Genomic DNA, 17,893 nt, shown 5'->3' with positions numbered 1-17,893 from the left:
GTAGGTGTTATCATTGCCATTTCACAGATGAAAAAACTGAGATCCATAAGAATTGTTTTGCCTGTATATTAGAAACTAGTTAAGTATTGGTGCCAATATTTGAATAAAGGTCTCCTGGCTGAAGTCCTAGGTTTACCCAACATGTCAGGCTTCATCCTTCTTGCTCGCTGTTGGGGATCTTTTTCTTTGTGATTGTAGACTCAATGGTCTGATTGAAGGGAAATGTGAGGGCCAAATGGTAGCCTGCTATCCACAGCCAAATGGTACACTATGCAGCAGATCATCTGACTGCCATGACCAAGAGGAATAAGGTAACAGTACCCAGCTCCTGGGGGTCTGGAATGTGATATGGGTCCCCTGGCAGGCTTCTCTGAAACCAGACCCTGCCTTGACCCTGGTTAATTACTCTGTAGCTATTCACACAACCAAATTCCTGCTGTCAGGGGTGCCATGATGCATGTCAAGGCTGCCGGTGAACACAGAGCAATGCTAATCCTGGTGAGCTTGCCCTGGGGCTGGACAGGACATCCTATCAAATGATTATCATGTGATGAGTCTCCCGCGCTCCCTGGCCCATCCTGGTTTTCCAGCTGCAGCGTTAACAGGTTTTTCTTCTGGGACATCCTGGAGCTGGAAATCTCTCACATGCCTCCCATGCGCACCGCTGCCAGCCTTGCTGAAGGCCTCTTTAGCTCTGGCTTGATAACCATCAAGCCCTCCCAGTTGGAGCTTGTTACCTGGGAGCTGTCCAGATCAAATGATGAAAACTGGCTGGGGTGTAGTCGTTATGCTCAATTAACAGCAGCCCTGTAAATGAAGGTTGGCAAACCCAGGAGCTACTGAGCGCCATTTCCAAGGCACTTTGGGTTCATTGTTTTCCAGCCTCTTTGCTTTTAACTTGTGTTGGCTTCAATTTTTTTTTTTTTTTTTTTTTTTCATGTGGAAACTGATGAGACTATGAAAGGATGTGAAACCCATGGGCTTCTGATGGACAGTGATTCACAGGTGGTGGTATGGTAACGGGGATGTGCTATGCTCAGAAGGAAGGCTGAAACTCTTAAGCTTTCAGGGATAGGATGCTTGACTTGGTTGAGAGTCAATGGATGAAATCATGTAAGAGGTCAACGTATGACTGGAAACCTAGTATCTGTAGAGTTCCTCTGGGTCCAACTTTGAAGTTCCTTTCCTTTTGATGGACCTTGAGCCTTCAACACAGAGAGATAAGAAGCTTCCTCTTCTAAAGGAGGGGTCCATCCCATCCCTTCCAGAAGTTTTCAGGTTAGAACCCCTCAAAAGGTAACTTACATTCCTGCATTTGGAGGAGGTTTTGTTCTGGGCTTTCTTTTTGGGGGAAGTTCCAGTGTTTGCATCATGAGAATTTCTCTAGTTTGCAAACTACTACCCATTTATTCTTGAAGACTAGGATCTTCCATACTAATATTTTATACCAGTGGTTTACAACAATGGGGTCCCTGGACCAGCAACTTGAGTATTACCTTGAAGCAGGTGAGAAACACAACTTATCTGATCCCGCAATAGACCTGCAGGATCAGAAACTGGAGCGGAGCTGAGCCTCACTGTCTGTTCTAGAAAGGCCTTCCCTGAGATCAGGAGGCATGCTCAAATGTGAGTTCTACTTTTTTAGATCTGTGCTGCTCAGTGTTCTCTGTGTCTCCTGGGAGATACTAGAGATAAAGGAACTCAGGCGCAGCTCTCAGATCTACTAATCAGAATCTGCATTTTAACAAGAACCCAGGGTGATTTGCTTGCACTTTAAGGCTTGAGAAGTGCTTCTTTAGAGTAAAGTTTCTCAAAGATTGCCTCTCCTAACGCCTTGGCTCCACACCAGAAAGTTAAATCAGAATTTCTTGGGGTGTTGCCCAGGTGTTTGTGTTCATTAAGTTTTCCTGGTGATTCTAATATATAGCCAAGGTTCAGAACAATTGCTTTGAATCACCATATGTTCTAGAATCACAGGGAGCTATGTCTGTTAAAAAACAAAATGAAAAAACCAGCCAACCACCCAACTGTTTGAACAAAGTGACGATATAGAGCACAGCCTCCCAACAATATGGAGGGACTTGTTAGTGTCACCAGAGTCCTGGGCTGGAGACCAGACTCTTGGGATCCCAACCAATCTGGCCCAACCACTTGCTCCCAAAACCAAACAGAAGATGTCATGGTGAAAGCAGGAAAGGAACTTTAATCAATATGTGATATTGGGAAGAAAAGTGAAATCAAATCCTATTTTGGGTATGGACATGAGCTTCCAGAACAAGGGGGACCAGAAGTATGTACAGTTATGCAGTCTTGGACAGACTGTGGTCTGGTGGGTCATCTCAGGATTGGTCATGCAGGGCTTTGTCCATTATAGGAAAGTTGCTGTTGCCTGGGGTGGGAGGTAGTTTCAACTTATCATAAGATGTTTATTGATCAGCATTATTGTTCCTGGAACCCAAGGTGCCAGCAAAGGAGACAGATGCAAAATGGAGGCACAATGCCAAATCTTTTTTTTAATCTTGTTTTTGGTTACTCATTGGACATTTGCAGCCCAAGCGAAGAGTTTAAGTCCTTGTTGCCTCAGGAGAATGTAGGTAGGTGTGGAGTTATTGATCTCATCAGTGCTTGGGGGGTGACAAGGTGGGGCTTGTGTTGTCATGAACAACCATTTACCCTGGGAGTTATAACAAATATGACTTTCTGTGTGTGTTGTGATAAGAGAAAAACTGCTGGACATGCAGAGTGTTTTTACTGTACAATGGTGATGGGATGTGGAATAGGGTTGCTGTGACGGATCTGGTGAAAAATCACTCACTCTGGGGCAGAGAGCACAGGAACAGGCCTTTAGACTTTGAATGACTTTGTTATTGAAATCCAGACAGTATGCTTTCTAGGTCATCATTGCTACTTGGTATTTACTTAGCATTCTTGCTATTTAGAGGTTTGCTAGTTGTTATCTGATTCTTTCTTTCAATAACCTTGTGTAATCTATTAGGCATGGGTCATTTTTCTTTTTTGGCTATAAAGAAATTGGGGCCCAGAAACGTCAGGACTCACTTAAGGCCGGTTAGGGAGGGAGAGTCAAGCGTGAAGAGGTGCTTCCTTTATGTCCATGGGGAAAGGTCTAGAGATGTCCTTTTCCACTGCGTGTGGGTAAATGCTACCTCCAGGACAGGGGATGCTCAGCTCCCTGCTTTTAGACAGAAACTCCACATTCCTGCTTTCAGAGTTGCTGCTGCCTTTGGTCCCAGGGCTGTGTCTGGAGCCTGTGGCTTCTTGGGAGTATCCCAGGAAAGCTCTAAAAGAGGAACTGTTCAGCTAATTACAAAGCCCGACTGTTGTGTGGCTGGCTTGTGTGTGTTAACACTCCCCCCTCGCCCAAGTTTTCATCCTGGTGCTGGATGAACATATTGTAATTATGCTAATCATGCTGGCTGGGCAGCCGCGGGCCAAGAAGGAGGGGCACCCTCTGCCTAATTGTTTTCCTCTCCTCCAGCAGTTGGTCCTCTGCCGGAGTCTCCAGACAAGTAGGGGGAAGATTATGGGGCAGCCTGGGCTGGGAGGAGGCCTACACAGGGCTTTCTCTCCTAGGGGCTGCCTGATTTACTTGGTTTGCAAGGAAGGAGGTGACAGAAGAGTTGCTAAGGACCAGGCAAAGGGATTTCCTGATGGATTCAGTAGGGAATACTCGGGGCTGGCTTTTGCCAGATTGCAGGAGTGGCAAATTGATTTTTCTTGTCCTTTTCTTTCTTTTTGGTGGTGGTGGTTCCTCCTCCTCTTCCTCCCCACACTTTATGTCTTTCCAGAACCTTTAAGGACACAATGTTTTTCTTGTAGCTTGGGCTTTGCTGACAGGCAAGCTAATGACGTAGATATAATTATAGATATAGATACTGATGCAGTTATAGGTATAGACATGGTCATAGATAGAAGCAGCTTCACGTACAGGTGACTTCGTGAACATTTGACTCCTCAAGACATCTTGTTAGAAAGGACAATGCTAAAGAAGCTAAGGGCATGAATGAGGGAGATATTTTTGTTCAAGGAGTCCTGTTCAATGTTCTTTATATAATATAGGTTAAAACAAGAAGATGTATTATCAGTTGGCACTGAAATTTTTCTCTTAGAAAAGGACTGACTTTGTTTTGTGAAGTAATGTGGTAGGTCATTGAGAGTAAAAATTAGATCAGGAAAGTTTCTGGAAGGAGAGGACAGAAAAAATGAGGGCTTTTAAAGAAATAGGAGAATGTGTTATTTTTACTGTTTGGGGTATAAGAGGGTAGGGAAGTAAGGAAAAGAAGAGAAATAACCAGAGAGAGTCTGGAGAATGCTAAAAATAGGATTGATAAATGTATACTGTATGTATTACAAAGTTATCTGTTTAACACTGCTGGTCTTCATGAAATCATCAGTAAAGATTGCCTCACAGGGACTTCACCAGTATATACATATCCAGGGCAAGAAACTGAGTCTCGCATCTGAGTTACTGTTGGCTGAAAGGAAGCACTTGAGCAGAGGAGCCCATGAACTTGTTAATTAGACTCTGGGCATCCAAATGGACTTTAACACAACACATAATGCTGGTCTAAGGCATTTAAACTAGATTTCATAGGGCAGCTTGACACAGTCATCTTTTTAAGTTACACTGAAGTACCAGCTGAGAAGGTGAGTCACGACTCCTCTCATCCCTGGGTACAGCTATGTCACGGCTTTGTTGCCACTGATGTTCAGTTTTACCTGATTCTGTTGGAGTCTCAGAGCCAGCTGTCAGGAAGACCATGAAAGAAGTACCTTCTTCTTTTCCTCCTCCCTCCTTGCATCAAAAAGGTCTTTACAGCTGCCAAGGACTCTGGGGAAATGCTTTGCTCTGTGTAACTGGCAAGTGGGTTTCATTTGTCACCTTTATTCTCTGGGAATCTTTGTTCAGCTTCAGCTGTGAAACTCAAGATTCGATCCCAAATTTCCTAGTCTCAACTGGGCTGGATTATGGTATCATGAACAAAGCGTGGGATGAAGATTATTAGTTTAATTTATGTTGTCTGTCAGTCACGGGCCAGCTGTGCCTTCAGCACTCTGAGGGACTTTGGAGGAGTGGATTCTGCACAAAGCAGAAACAATAGTCCCTCATCACATAGCAGCAGAATTTTGGGGTCCATTTAACCTGTAATCCTTCTATATCTCTGAATTTTTCTTTCTCGGTCTTTTCCTTTATATTTCATTTGTTTTTCTTTTTGTCTCCTCTGTTTGCCTGTTATTTATATACCATAATAATTTTCTACATTCACACTTTCTGTAACTAGGTATTGTTGCTTTTTATCTTCCATTTTTATGGCCTTACCATTTGTTCGAAATCCTCTGATTATAGATTTCAAAGAGAGACAACATAGGTTTCTCTCCAAAGTCCCTCTCTGAACAGTCATCCGTGGGTTAAGCAGGACTTCCTGCCCTCATTCTGCACAACCTGGCCCAGGTAGTAGTGTAATGGTCCATTATCTGAGGGGTCTTCACAACAGTGGGCGTTCTGACCTGCCAAGCAATATGGGCTTTTCCCATAACCATACCCGACAGGCTCTATGCAGCGCTGAATTTCAACCCTAAATCAGAATTACTCTGGGTTCTTAGCATTTTAAACCAGATGGCTAATACCCAGTTATTTTATTAGAGTATTTTTTTGTGGGTGTGAACCTTTTTTTTTTTTTTTTCCCCTTCAATTTTAAGGCTAGGTAAAAGGGAAAAATGAAAAACTCATCCCTTCAAAAGAGATATTTGGCAGGTAGGCAGTATGACTCTGGAACAGTCAGTTTAACTGTTGTTTACACGTTATTTAAAGACTCAACTTGGGCTTGTGCATATTGCTGAGACATCAAATAGCTGTTTGATTTGCTATTCTTGTCCAGATTAGATAAATTTAATTAGAAGAGAGAAAACTTTGGGTTAGTTGTTTTTGCCAAGAAGAGAGAAACCTGCCTCTATTAGGTACGGGAATTATGCATTTGATGAGAAGAGAATTAACCAACTAGGGTGTTATCTCCCCAAGCTCCGGCACTGAAGAGAAAATCTGGGGTCCAAAGCTGACCTGCTCAGATCATTGCTTTCATCTGCTACTTCAGATATAATCTCTGCCTACTCTGGGAACTACCTTTGTTTAACATTTCTGATAGACAATAATTTTTCCTACTTTGACAGTAGGACAAGTAGGTAATTAAGTGGAAATCAACAATAACATAAAACACCATATAATGAGAGCAAATCTCATTTTTTAATAATTATTTTAAGAAAAATGAAATGAGTGCATTTCACCTGAGAAAACATGAGGGAAAATGTTGAACTATTTCTCCACATTTTATCCAACAATAAATTTGGATGCCTTATGTAAAAGTCACATGCGATAAAATAAAATATAATACATTGAAGAGGTTTGAAGATGCACAAGTCAGGATAGGCTGGGTTATGCTCTGTTAAAGAATCCCAAACTCTCAGTGACTCAATATATAAAGGTTTATTTGTTCCTTATACAAATTCTACTACTGCAGCTTTTACTTCTCCAGGAAGCTCCTTTCCAAGGGATTTAGGTTGCTTAGGGCTTATTGTTATGATATCAGGACCACATTTCTTCTTCTTTTTCCTTCTTTGCTGATCCTCCTCCTCCTCCTCCTCTTCCTCTCCTCCTCCTCCTCCTTGTCCATCTCCATCTTCTTCTTCACATTAAGGATTGAACCCAGGGGAGCTTTACCACTGAGTTACATTCCCAGCTATTTTTGTTTTTTATTTTGAGACAGAGTCCTGCTAAGTTGCTTAGAGACTCACTAAGTTGCTGAGGATGGCCTTGAACTTGTGATCCCCCTGCCTCAGCTTCCGAGTAGCTGTGATTACAGGTGTGCATCACCACACCTGACCAGAGATCTTCCCCTTTGTTCACTGAACCACGGAAGAGCCTTACACCCTGGCTCTTAAATGCTTCATTCCAGAAGGGATAATTTACATCTTATAGGCCAAAACTAATTACAGTGCCATTCTTAACCGCAACTGAGTTGAGAAAGGCAGAGAACATAGAGGCAACAGTGGTAAATATCTCTGCCACAAAGTATGAATGGGATCCATGCTATTTTAAAAATCTTATTTGGCTAACTATTATTATTTGGGTTGTGCAGTTGTTCCTCGAGAAACTTGCAGAGGACTGGACCGCTTGAAAGAGTAATGAGCAAGGTCTTCACAAGGTTGGAAGAGTGGAAGTTAGAACTAGATGTGTTCAAACTGCTGGGTTAACAGGGACAGGATTGTGAGTGCTCGTCAAACGGGTCTCAGATCGAGGTCTGGCTATCCTAATAAGGGACAATACCGTACAGTGCAAATAGAGGGCCCAAAGACATCTGAAGCTTGCTACTTGAAAGTTTTAGGTTTGTGAGGGCCCTTTCTGAGGCTGCTCAGTGCTTTGTAGACACTAAAAATTCTTATTTGTAGTCCTTTCAGATGCTAAACTCTCAGAAGGTAAGGATCATATTTTACTGGCAGCACATCTGTGGCTGTGTGTAATGTGAAGACTTACCCAGAGAATGCTAACTGGTGACTAACTGGATAATCTGGGCAGTTAGGTGAGTCAAAAATATTGCTGCTGTGATATAAGCCAGTGCTTCTCAAACTTTGTTACTTTTACAGGTATCTGGAGATCTGGTGGAAATGCAGGTTTGGATTCAGTAAGCCGGGGGTCTGAGATTCTTCATACCTGTGGAAATTTCACACTCCACACAAGGGTGGGGACACTGAGGAGTTGAACTCTATGTGTTAACCTACATTCAGTTGTCTGAATGTGATGGAAGGTTTGGAAAACCTCCATTTAGGAGACAACAGTCTCTATCTGGGGTTCCGCTTGCCCAGATCTACTGAAGAGAATCACCCAAGGGCCTTAGGAAACAAAGAGGTCTTACAGGCCGAACTATTTGTGAATATATGAATTCTCAATACACCTGGTTTTGTTTTCCCCTCTTAAGGAATCTGACAGGCAGTTAATAGCTCATGAAAAAGCCGTATCCAAACCGTACTTTGAAGGAATTGGAAAATGCTGCTTTTGAATGATTTCCTTCCCCTTTGCAACTCCCAAATCTGGTCCAGCAAGAGGCCTGGATGCTGAGTGGCTCCTCAAGCATTCAGATGTGTCTGAGCAAACACTAGCGGCAATCAAATTACCTTAACACTGGCCTTTTTAGAGTGCTCACTGGAGATGACAGTTTCAGCTTCAAAAGAGGTATGCAAACCGGAATAATGAAATGTTCCATTTTATTAAGTTCCTGGCCAGAGGGAGGGATTGTATTAGAAGAGAGAAGAGGTGGGGAGTTCTTAGCTTGATTTCTGTGACGCTGATAAGCAGTAATTTTTGCAGAGGGGGGAAAAAGTAATCCACTGCAATAAAACCATTTTCATAATACCATGGGAGTGAGTTATGGCTCCAAGTGAGGCATGGCTCCTAATGGCTGCCTGGGCTTCCATCTCCATCTTTCATGGGTCAGCCCGACGTTTTTATAGTGCTGACACAAGAGAGAGCATTTATGTGGCTTCCCTTCTCCATCTGTCAACAGTTAGGGGAGAGTGCCGCTACCTCGGGTTCCCTTTTGATCTGGTTTCCACGTTGGCTGGGCACGGGGCTGCTGGATAGGCTGCAGGAGCAGGGTGGCTCTGGAGGCCAGTTGTACTGGGTTTTTAGACTGTTAATGGTTAGAAGGACTGAGAGTAAATCGTTTTTGCATGAATCAGAGGAACGTGCCGTTTCCTCTCCTTTATGGTTCATCAGAACCTTGGTCTCGCTGTGCTGATAGGCCTTGCTTTCCCTGGGCCTCCCAGGTTCCCAGAACTTTGTCCAAGTTCCGTTTCCAGAAAGTGAGACTCTGTCTCTCATTGAAACTGTTGTTGGCCTGGTCCTGAAACAGCAGCCCAGAGAGCCGGTTAAATGCACAGCTGAGAAGAAAATGCTTGTTTCTGTGTGTGCCTTCATGCTTAAACCCCATCAGTAGCATTGGTGTGACTTCTTGGTGGGATGTACTTTTCCTATCACTTTGCTGTAATCTGCACAACATCTTTTGGAACTGAAAAGAAAAACATCACGGAGATGGTCAATCTTGGTATGAATGACTTGAATGAACGAATGGAAGAGATTTAGTTTCTCCTGATGATAGAATCTACGGATTCTATTGATTTTTGGTGTAATCGGTCTTGGTGAACAATTATCAGTGGGACACTATAATTCTTTAATGTTAATTTATGTTCTATATAGAATCACTTTGAGAGAGGCCATATGGATAGTCCTAGGTGGGAGTTGGGTAGTTTCACCTAGTTTCTTAATTCCTATTATTGTGTTTTATCTTTCTACTTTTAAGGAAAGATAAGATAGAGGAAAGGAGTATTTGGAGTTTTGTTTATAGCTGGGGGTGTCTTCTGAGCTTAGCATCCTGAGTCCATCCACCATGGAAGGGAACAGAGGAGGAGTGTGAGTAGGTCCGTATTTGGTCAACAGAGTCATGGTAATATATGTAATTTATTTAGCTCTCTTATGTACCACTGTATATTTTATTTACACTATGTCTGATCCTGACAATGATCTTGTAAAAGAGACTGACTTACTCGCGTTTTTCAGCCGAGGTCATGAAGACTCAAGAGAGGTAAAGTGCGTTACTCACGATTTATGACCTTTAGGTGGTAGACCTGGGAGCTTGATCCATCTGAGTAACCCCACCGCCTCCAAACTATAACCTTTCCACTGTGTTAAATGCTCAGTCACGCTGGTTTGCAAGGAATCTGCATGTAAACTTCTGCTTGCAATGAGACTTTCTGAAAAAAATAATGGCACTCACTTATCAGCATTTACGAGTCACCCACTTTGTGCAGTTCTGCCGTCGAGTCTGTCAGAGGGATGAGGAAACGGTAGAAATTGGTGAACATTGTTTTGGGGACCATGAAACGAAAAGTGAGTTTCTCCTTTCTATTAATTTCTTACTATTTGAGCCACCGCATTAACACCCACTAACTTGTATTGCTACCTAAAGTCTTTGAGATAACAGAATGTTTTCTGTTTTATATTTTTCCATGGTGAAATTCCTGGCACTGTACACAGCAGGGACTTGATGTATGTTTAGTTGATCAACTGATTGACAATCTCGGCTTAGGCCTGCTTAGAGTTTAAAAACCAGGATGCTTTGAAGGTGAGACCGAATAGCTGCAAATGCATGCACAGAAAGTATCTACAAGCTGGTGGAGCAAATTCTAGTGAGAGAAAGAAGTCTGTCTAGAAATGCAGATTACACACAGGGTGGATGGAAGTGGGTCTGGAGCAGCAGTATCTCTGAAGGAGTCGGAGTGCCTTTTGGAGCTTCTTGTTCCTAAGGATCATTCAGCTTTAGTTTAGGATGGTAATAACTTAAACTCCAACACGAGGATGGCCATTGATCACTGAAATGAGCTAGCAGTTTCCCGACAGATTCGTGAAATGAAATACCTCAAATTGACCAGGCCAAGAACATTTTTCACAGCTTAGTCATCCCTTTTGAGCTATTCAGAGAGCAAAGTAAAAGAAATTAGAACTTTGAAATTGCTGCTTGTCCAGTGGCAACCTCTTTGGGACACTGAAGAGTTGCAATTTATCTAGCTTTTCCACTTAGAGAATTGGCAGCAACAGCCATATCAACCACATTAATGAGGATAGACGTGCCGGGTGTCCTACGAACTCTCTTGAGCTCATTTAATTTTCACAACACACTGGAAAGGAGGCAGTGGTTGTCCTTATGTTCTAGATGAAGAAACCGAGGTTCAGTGGGGAAAGCGAGTTACCTGAAGTCACAGAGTTAGGAGATGGCAGAAGAAGGATCTGAACCCTAGGTCTATTTGATCAAGGCTGTGCTCTTAAAGGCTCCATAATCTTTTCCCTTTCCAAATGTCCCTTCTTAAAAGAGAAAATGGAATTTTCTCCTTTTTGAAATGGAATTTGAAGACCGTGGTTAGGTACTGGTCCATGAAGTGGCGTGTTTTGATTTGAAAGCTAGGAAACATGCAAATCATTTTCTGCTATTTCTCAGTTGGTAGCCATTTCAAATACTGAAGATACAAAAACTAAGGGTTGGGACTGTTTTATAGGAGAACTCTAACCCCCTCTGAGGTCTGTTGTGACAATGCCATTGGTAGGATTTCACTCCTCTTTAGGGGTTGGGTTGCCAAGGTTGCCTGTATGGCCAGGAGAAGGATAAAACCAGGAGAACCTGAGGGAGAAAGGATGAGGATGGGAGGAGAGGAGAATGGGTTTGGTTCCCCAGGTTTCCATTTCTGACAGGACATCCAGATGTGAATGTGACTGACGCTTTCTGGTGAATCAGGATGTGGTTGAACATATACAAGGATAGTTAAAATGTAAGAATGTGTGAGGTCACTGAAAGGCACAGGGAGGAGACAAAAGGAAGAAATCAAGGTAAAATCTTGTCTCATAGGACAGAAAAGGTGGTGCAACCAGGAGAGAAAGAGTTGTGTAGGATAGTTATTCAAAGGGTCTACTGTATTGTTAGATTGGTCAAAGCAGCGTCTACCTACTGCAGGTGACAGGGTCCCCTCCTTAGCATGTGGTCCACAGACACATACAAGAATATTCGTGGTAGCTTTAGTCATAATAACCAAATGCACATCAGCAGTAGAATAGACGGTACACTTTAGCATTATTCATACAATTGTAATAGTACACAACAAAATATGCATGAAACAATGTGGATTAATCTCATAGACATAATGGTGAGTGGAAGATTTAAAAAAAATTCACAGAGATAGTAAAAATTGGAGAGGATTGATTTTATTTCCTGTGTTTAAGAGACATTTGGGATTTTGAACTTCCCTATAGAGCATCTCTAACAAACCTGCTAGCTGCTTTCAAAGTGTTTATTGTTTTGCTTTCTTTTGTTTTTGAGCACTGATGATAGAGTATAGAATTGGTTTCTTTCGTCTGATTTGTAGTTTCTCTTGCTCTCTGACCTGCTGAGTGAACACAAGTGTTGATACTGCAGAAATTTAAGATGGGTCAGACTTGACCTTGGCTCTTTGGGCCAGCACCTGCTCATTAAGGGCTAGTCAGTCTTCCTTCCTGATCACACATTAAGATTCATTTTTCTTTCTTTCTTTATTTTGATTTCACATTTAACCCAAATCAGTCATTATTTCTAGAAGTTTCCAAATGAAATACAGAAATAAAAGTTTCCCAATAAAGGTTTTTTTGGTTGTCTCTGAGTGTGAGTTTCATGAATATGTTTGCCTTATATACCCCACGGAGTATTGAGTGCCCATTTAGGAATTCTATATGATTATATGTCAAGTCTTGTAAGTTTTCCCTCCTTCTCCTAACAGGAAACATCAGGACTGATGTCCTTTTTCTTTCATTTCTAACAAGGCCAAGACTGCACAGGGTTAATTATTGCCAGCTATCATGTGACAAAGATCCAGCCAGCAGAGTGTAGTAATTAATTACACAGGATGAACACATTAGCTGGTGAGGAGGGAGAAAAAAGAAGCATCCTTCTTTTCCAAGAATTAGGGAATCTGTGAGGCTAAGGGGAGATTAGAAGCATAGCTGGTGGCAAAAGCTGTAGGGAGGGTGGAGGAACCATAAAGAACCAGGCTAAAAATGAAGATCTAAGGGATGGGAATAGCAGTCTGTGAAAGATGCGGGGGAGAGGGGAGAGCCCCAGTTGAGTAGGGGTGGATATTTATGCCGTGTTCACCTGCCACCAACACTTGGAAGTGGTAATTAAAATTGAGTCTAACGGCAGAAGGCTAACTTGCCCTACACGTAGAAGCAACTCGATCTTTCCAAGCAGCCATGCATTCTATTTGGGGTAGGTATGGGTAAAGCATCTAAGGGATTGGATTGTTTATTCTTCAATCATTCATTTTAATGGGGGAATTAATTCAGTGGAAACATATCCTGTTATAAATGACTATTATTTCACTCTCTATTGGGAGATTTAAAAGCATAGACAAAAGTGGAGAGAATATTATGATTCTCAAGGTAGTCATTACTCATTACCAAGTTCTAATAATTATCAATAGTTTGTCATTCTTGATACATAATTATTTTTGGAAGATGAGCTCAGGGGAATTTTAGTCACCAAATATGCAATGTAAAGATATTACGGGTATGTTTTTCTTTTTTGGTAAGGACAATTTGGCACAATTATGGGGACAATCAACAAAACCTGCCAGGGTTGGCATTTGTCAACCTGTTATAGATGAGAGCTCAGCATCAGATGGAGGCTATGCAGAATGGCAAAGGATCCTGGCAGGTTTGGGTGTCATAAACCTTTTTATTGATCCGTTGGACCCTTCTTTTTTGGGGAAGGTACCAGGGATTGAACCCAGGGGGGCACTCAACCACTGAACCACATCCCAGCCTCATTTTGTATTTTATTTAGAGACAGGGTCTCACTGAGTCGCTTAGTGCCTTGGTTCTTATTGAGGCTGGTTTTGAACTTGCGATCCTCCTTCCTCAGCCTCCTGACTGCACTCGGCTGGACTCTTCTTTAGGCATCCTGGAACTCAAAAATCTCTTAACCGGTCTTATTAGCAAAGTGTCTTTGGAAAATGTTTTGCGATACTTACAATGCCAATGAATAACTAGCAATGTTTCATGTTTATTTGTCAAGGGGATCTTCTTTTTAACTGAGAATCAGAAACTGGATGAAATAAATAAATCTGTATTTGCTGAATTGCAGGCATCAAGCAACGGGTTAGAAAATTATTTCTTCAGAGCATAGTCCTTGCCCCTTAAAATCACTGAATGTAGGTAACGAGGTGGCCTAGTTACCTACTAGGTAACTGAAGAATGCTAGTGATGCCCCTGATCCAGGTGAACTAGCTCATCCTTCAAGTTCCCTGGGCTCAGCTGCCTCCTCTGCGGGCTGGTCAGCCCTCTGCTTGTGCCTCCGGGAACCCTTTCCATGGGCAAGGTCAAGAGCTGGCAGCGGTTGTCACCACTGGGGTTTGAGAGAGGAATGTGCAGCTGTTCACTTTATTTTTACTCCCTGGTGTTCTGTCCCTTGGAAGGTTGTCCACCTTCTACTGCCTCCTGAAATGATTATTAATGGGATCCTCTTCACTTTTTCTGAACTCTTAGTTTTCCTCTTAGTTCCTGATTATTTTAATTCTGCCAGGCTCTTTTTCTTGTCCTCTGCCTGCTGGCCCTTGATTTACAGTCTGGTCTTTGTCCCACTCAGGTCCTTCATTTCTATTCCTATCATATGCTCTCTCTCTCTCTCTCTCTCTCTCTCTCTCTCTCTCTCTCTCTCTCTCTCTCTCATCTTTGAGCTTGCACAGACTGGGGCAAATGAACATACACTTTTCAAATTTTACTAGCCTGATTATTCTATTTTAAATGAAGCCATAGCAACAATCGTACTAATCTCTTCAAAAATCCAGGCAATCTAAAAGACAGATTCAAATTCTCAGCTTTACTCTTGCCTTCTTGCTGTTTGCGTTGAAATGATTTTCTCTCAATGAATATTATGAATTTAAATGTGGGTTATGTCACATCAAAAATTTTTTTTCAATGAGAAAAAATTGATTATTAATAGTTTTGAATGAAATGAGTATTAGGCATCTACCATATATCTTGCAGTGTACTGATCAGCTACCCCTCGTGAATGATATAGTTTCCAAAAGGCTGGTGTCCTGTAAGTCATCAGTGGAAATAAGAAGAATGGAACTATTATGCAAGTAGGAAGCCATGAAGTTGTCACATGGTTTTTTTCTTTAACAGTTTAGCTTGATTCTCCTTTTCTTCAGGAAGGTTCTCTCAGTCCTCATTGCTAGAAGATTCATCTGAATCCACCTATCCCTTTATCTATTCATCTACCCATGTATCTAGCCACCCACCACTCCCTCCTTGACTCCCTCCTCCCCTCCATCCAGCTACATACACACATCCACCTGGTGCTCGTTCTTAGCAAGGCACTCTGCAAATTTTGGTCAAATAGAGAACAATATCTTTCCCACCCTGAAGGGGACTCACAACTAGGTGGAGAAAACTTATAACAATAGTAGTAGTAGATAACATTTATTGAGCTCTAACTCTAAGCCTGACGTTGCCAAATCCACTTTAAAATACCTTATCTCATTTAATTCTGAGTAACCCCTGAGGATTTTATAGATGAAGAAAATGACTGCTAGGTTAGAAATACTGGACATGAGTGCCAGTTTAACTTTAGAGAGTGCTCATCTAGAGTCTATAAACCTTATATCCACTGTGCTTTGCCTCATAAACCCCTAAGTGCTTATGGATCTAATTCCTAGAAACTTTCACTCTTCTTCCCCTAAGTTATAGGAGAGCCTTTGGGACCATCTCTGGTATTCACCTACAGCTGTCCCTGCGGAGGTGCCTTCTGGAGGGGAGGAGTAATTGGAGACTCTGCTATTCAGACTCACATAGGAGAGGAGTTCAAGTATGAAAGGGAACTAGATCCTGGAGTCAGGTTTGGGAGGAAGGGTTTCCTCTGTTGATTGCCTTTTGTTTTGTCTTCTGTGGTGTTTACATAATGTGAACTTCTCTTCCTTTTCCTCTTCCTCCTTCTCCTCCTTTCTTCTTTTTTATCCCAGCATGTATATTTTTTTTGATTGTCCATAAGTGGCAATTATGATAGTTGTAAAGAAGTAGCAACTTTGGAAACACAGAAGTGAGGTAATTTTTTTAAAGTTCCAGAGCTAGGAAGTCCCAGAGTGATACTTGAACCCAATTACCAGTCTCCCACACTTAATTTGTTCCACTTACAAGGTGAGTTTTGGAAACGGGCTTTTGGTACAAATAACAAGCGTTTGGAGTCAGACCAACCTGGGTGTGAATGCGTTCTCTGGTACTGGCCATTGCTGCCATCTTGGTCAGGTTGGGCTTCTGTAACTTCCATGTCCTTATCAGTAGAAGTGGAATGGTAGCTCCTACATAGTCTGTGGCAAGGATTAAATGAGATAGTGGGTGGGGAACTTTGGTGAGGCACCAGCACACAGAAGATACCCCATCGTGTCTGTCCTCCTCCAAACTCTATTTTTATTCCTCTACTGGGTTTGGCTTCTCAGGCAGGGGTTCAGCATATCTACGCTCATGGTGGGAGATTGGGAGCTATTTCAAAAGAGTAGAGACTGCTGAGCCTCATGAGGCCAACTTTTGTCAGCTCTTAGTTTACCAATTCACTTTCATTTTCTTTTTATTTTAGGAGTTACACAGATTAATCATTGGCATCATCTTCATGATCATCTTTAAAGCCTTCAGCCTTCAACCTTTAACAAATTCCCTGGTCACAATCTTCAGGGAAATCTGTTCATCTTTACTCTCTTAGTGATTCATGTGATTCACCTGTTTGGGGAGTTACAGACCCCAGAGTATTTCATTTTCTCTATAGCCATGTGTCCTCTATGGAGTTGCTTGATAAAATACTGGATGTTCAGTTACATTTGAATTTCAGATGACTGATAAATATCTCTTAAGCATAAGTATATTCTGTGTGATATTTGAGATAGACTTACACAAAAATACATTCATCATTTATCTAAATATAAATTTAACTGGATGTCCTATATTTTGATTTGCTGTATCTGGCAATCCCAGATCCATAATGATTTAAGCATGTGAGGTAAAGAGGCCAGCACTTTCAGGCACCTAGTTTCTCTCACTCTCTGAGATGTTCATGGTGTTCTTCTAACATTTCCCTCAATAAAAAGCATAAATTACTAATGGGTTAGCTAAGTCTCCTGAGATTTAATTTTTCCTACCACAGACATTATTTTTGCATAATCCACCAATGAAGGTAGATGTAGGTGCAGTGGAAAAGATTCTTTGGGAATTTCTGGCTTTTCAGGTTCTAGGTAGTCACTTTTCTCGAATGATACTGGGTGGGGAGACCTGAAACAAAGCCACCCACATCTCCTCTTTACTACTTACCAACTCCCGTTTCCCTAAGTTTGTATCGCTGTGAATCCTCAGCTTTCTCTCTCCTTAGTTTTATGATCTGCGAAAGGCTGAAAAGATGAAAAAATGTTCTGAGTCTAATCGAAAGTCTATCTAATAATAATGAGTTTGCAGCAGGCATGTAAAGAAGGCAGATCAGACCCACTTAACCATAATGGTCCTACAAAGTAATGAAGACTCAAGTGGTCCTTATTAGGTATCAAGCTGTGAATCAGAACTCATCTAACATTCTGATTGCTGAAGGAAATAGGTAATTGATGCGACAGAATGGCCATTATTATTATTATTACTTTAAAAAAAATTCAGACCCAGCAGCTCGAAGCCTACCCCCGAGTCTCCTTGGGGTATACCAGGTGTGCAGGGCGAGGGTTGCCCTTCCATTAAATCTTCAAATGGGGGCTCTAATAAATTTTGCATTGAAATAAGTAATGACCACATTTAACGACCAGTTTGTTTGAGTGTTAACAGCTTGTGAGCCAACAAATGAGTCATTAACAGGTGCTAACTTCTACTTTCTGGTTTAAACAATCTATTCTATCTTCTGTTTGGGTTGAGGGCTTATGCAAATTCATGCCTTTTTTTTTCATTTTTCTCATAGGAAGCTCTTATTAATCAGTTAGATACCTCTCTGCTAATGGTTCCTCTTTTCCAGGATTATTTTTTATGTAGTCTGTGGATGAATCCATTTTTTAAATCTGTTTTTTCTCACCCTGAATGATGAAGTTTTTCTGGAATAGTTTGGTCTTGCAATGAATTCAGTAAAAGATGTCCTGGAGAAAAATCCACTTTGAGACATGAAATTCTCTACTCTGGAGAAGGAATATAAATAGGTTGAAAATATCACAGGTTTGAGGCAACATTTATAGCCACTGAGGGGACATGACATGTGCTAGAAAGGAACAGACGTTTCTATCTGAAGAA

The sequence above is a fragment of the Sciurus carolinensis genome, chromosome 13 (assembly GCF_902686445.1).
Source record: "Sciurus carolinensis chromosome 13, mSciCar1.2, whole genome shotgun sequence".
In the NCBI taxonomy this organism is placed as follows: Eukaryota; Metazoa; Chordata; class Mammalia; order Rodentia; family Sciuridae; genus Sciurus; species Sciurus carolinensis.
The sequence above is the reverse complement of the archived record's forward strand: the minus strand, read 5'-3'. Positions refer to the sequence as shown.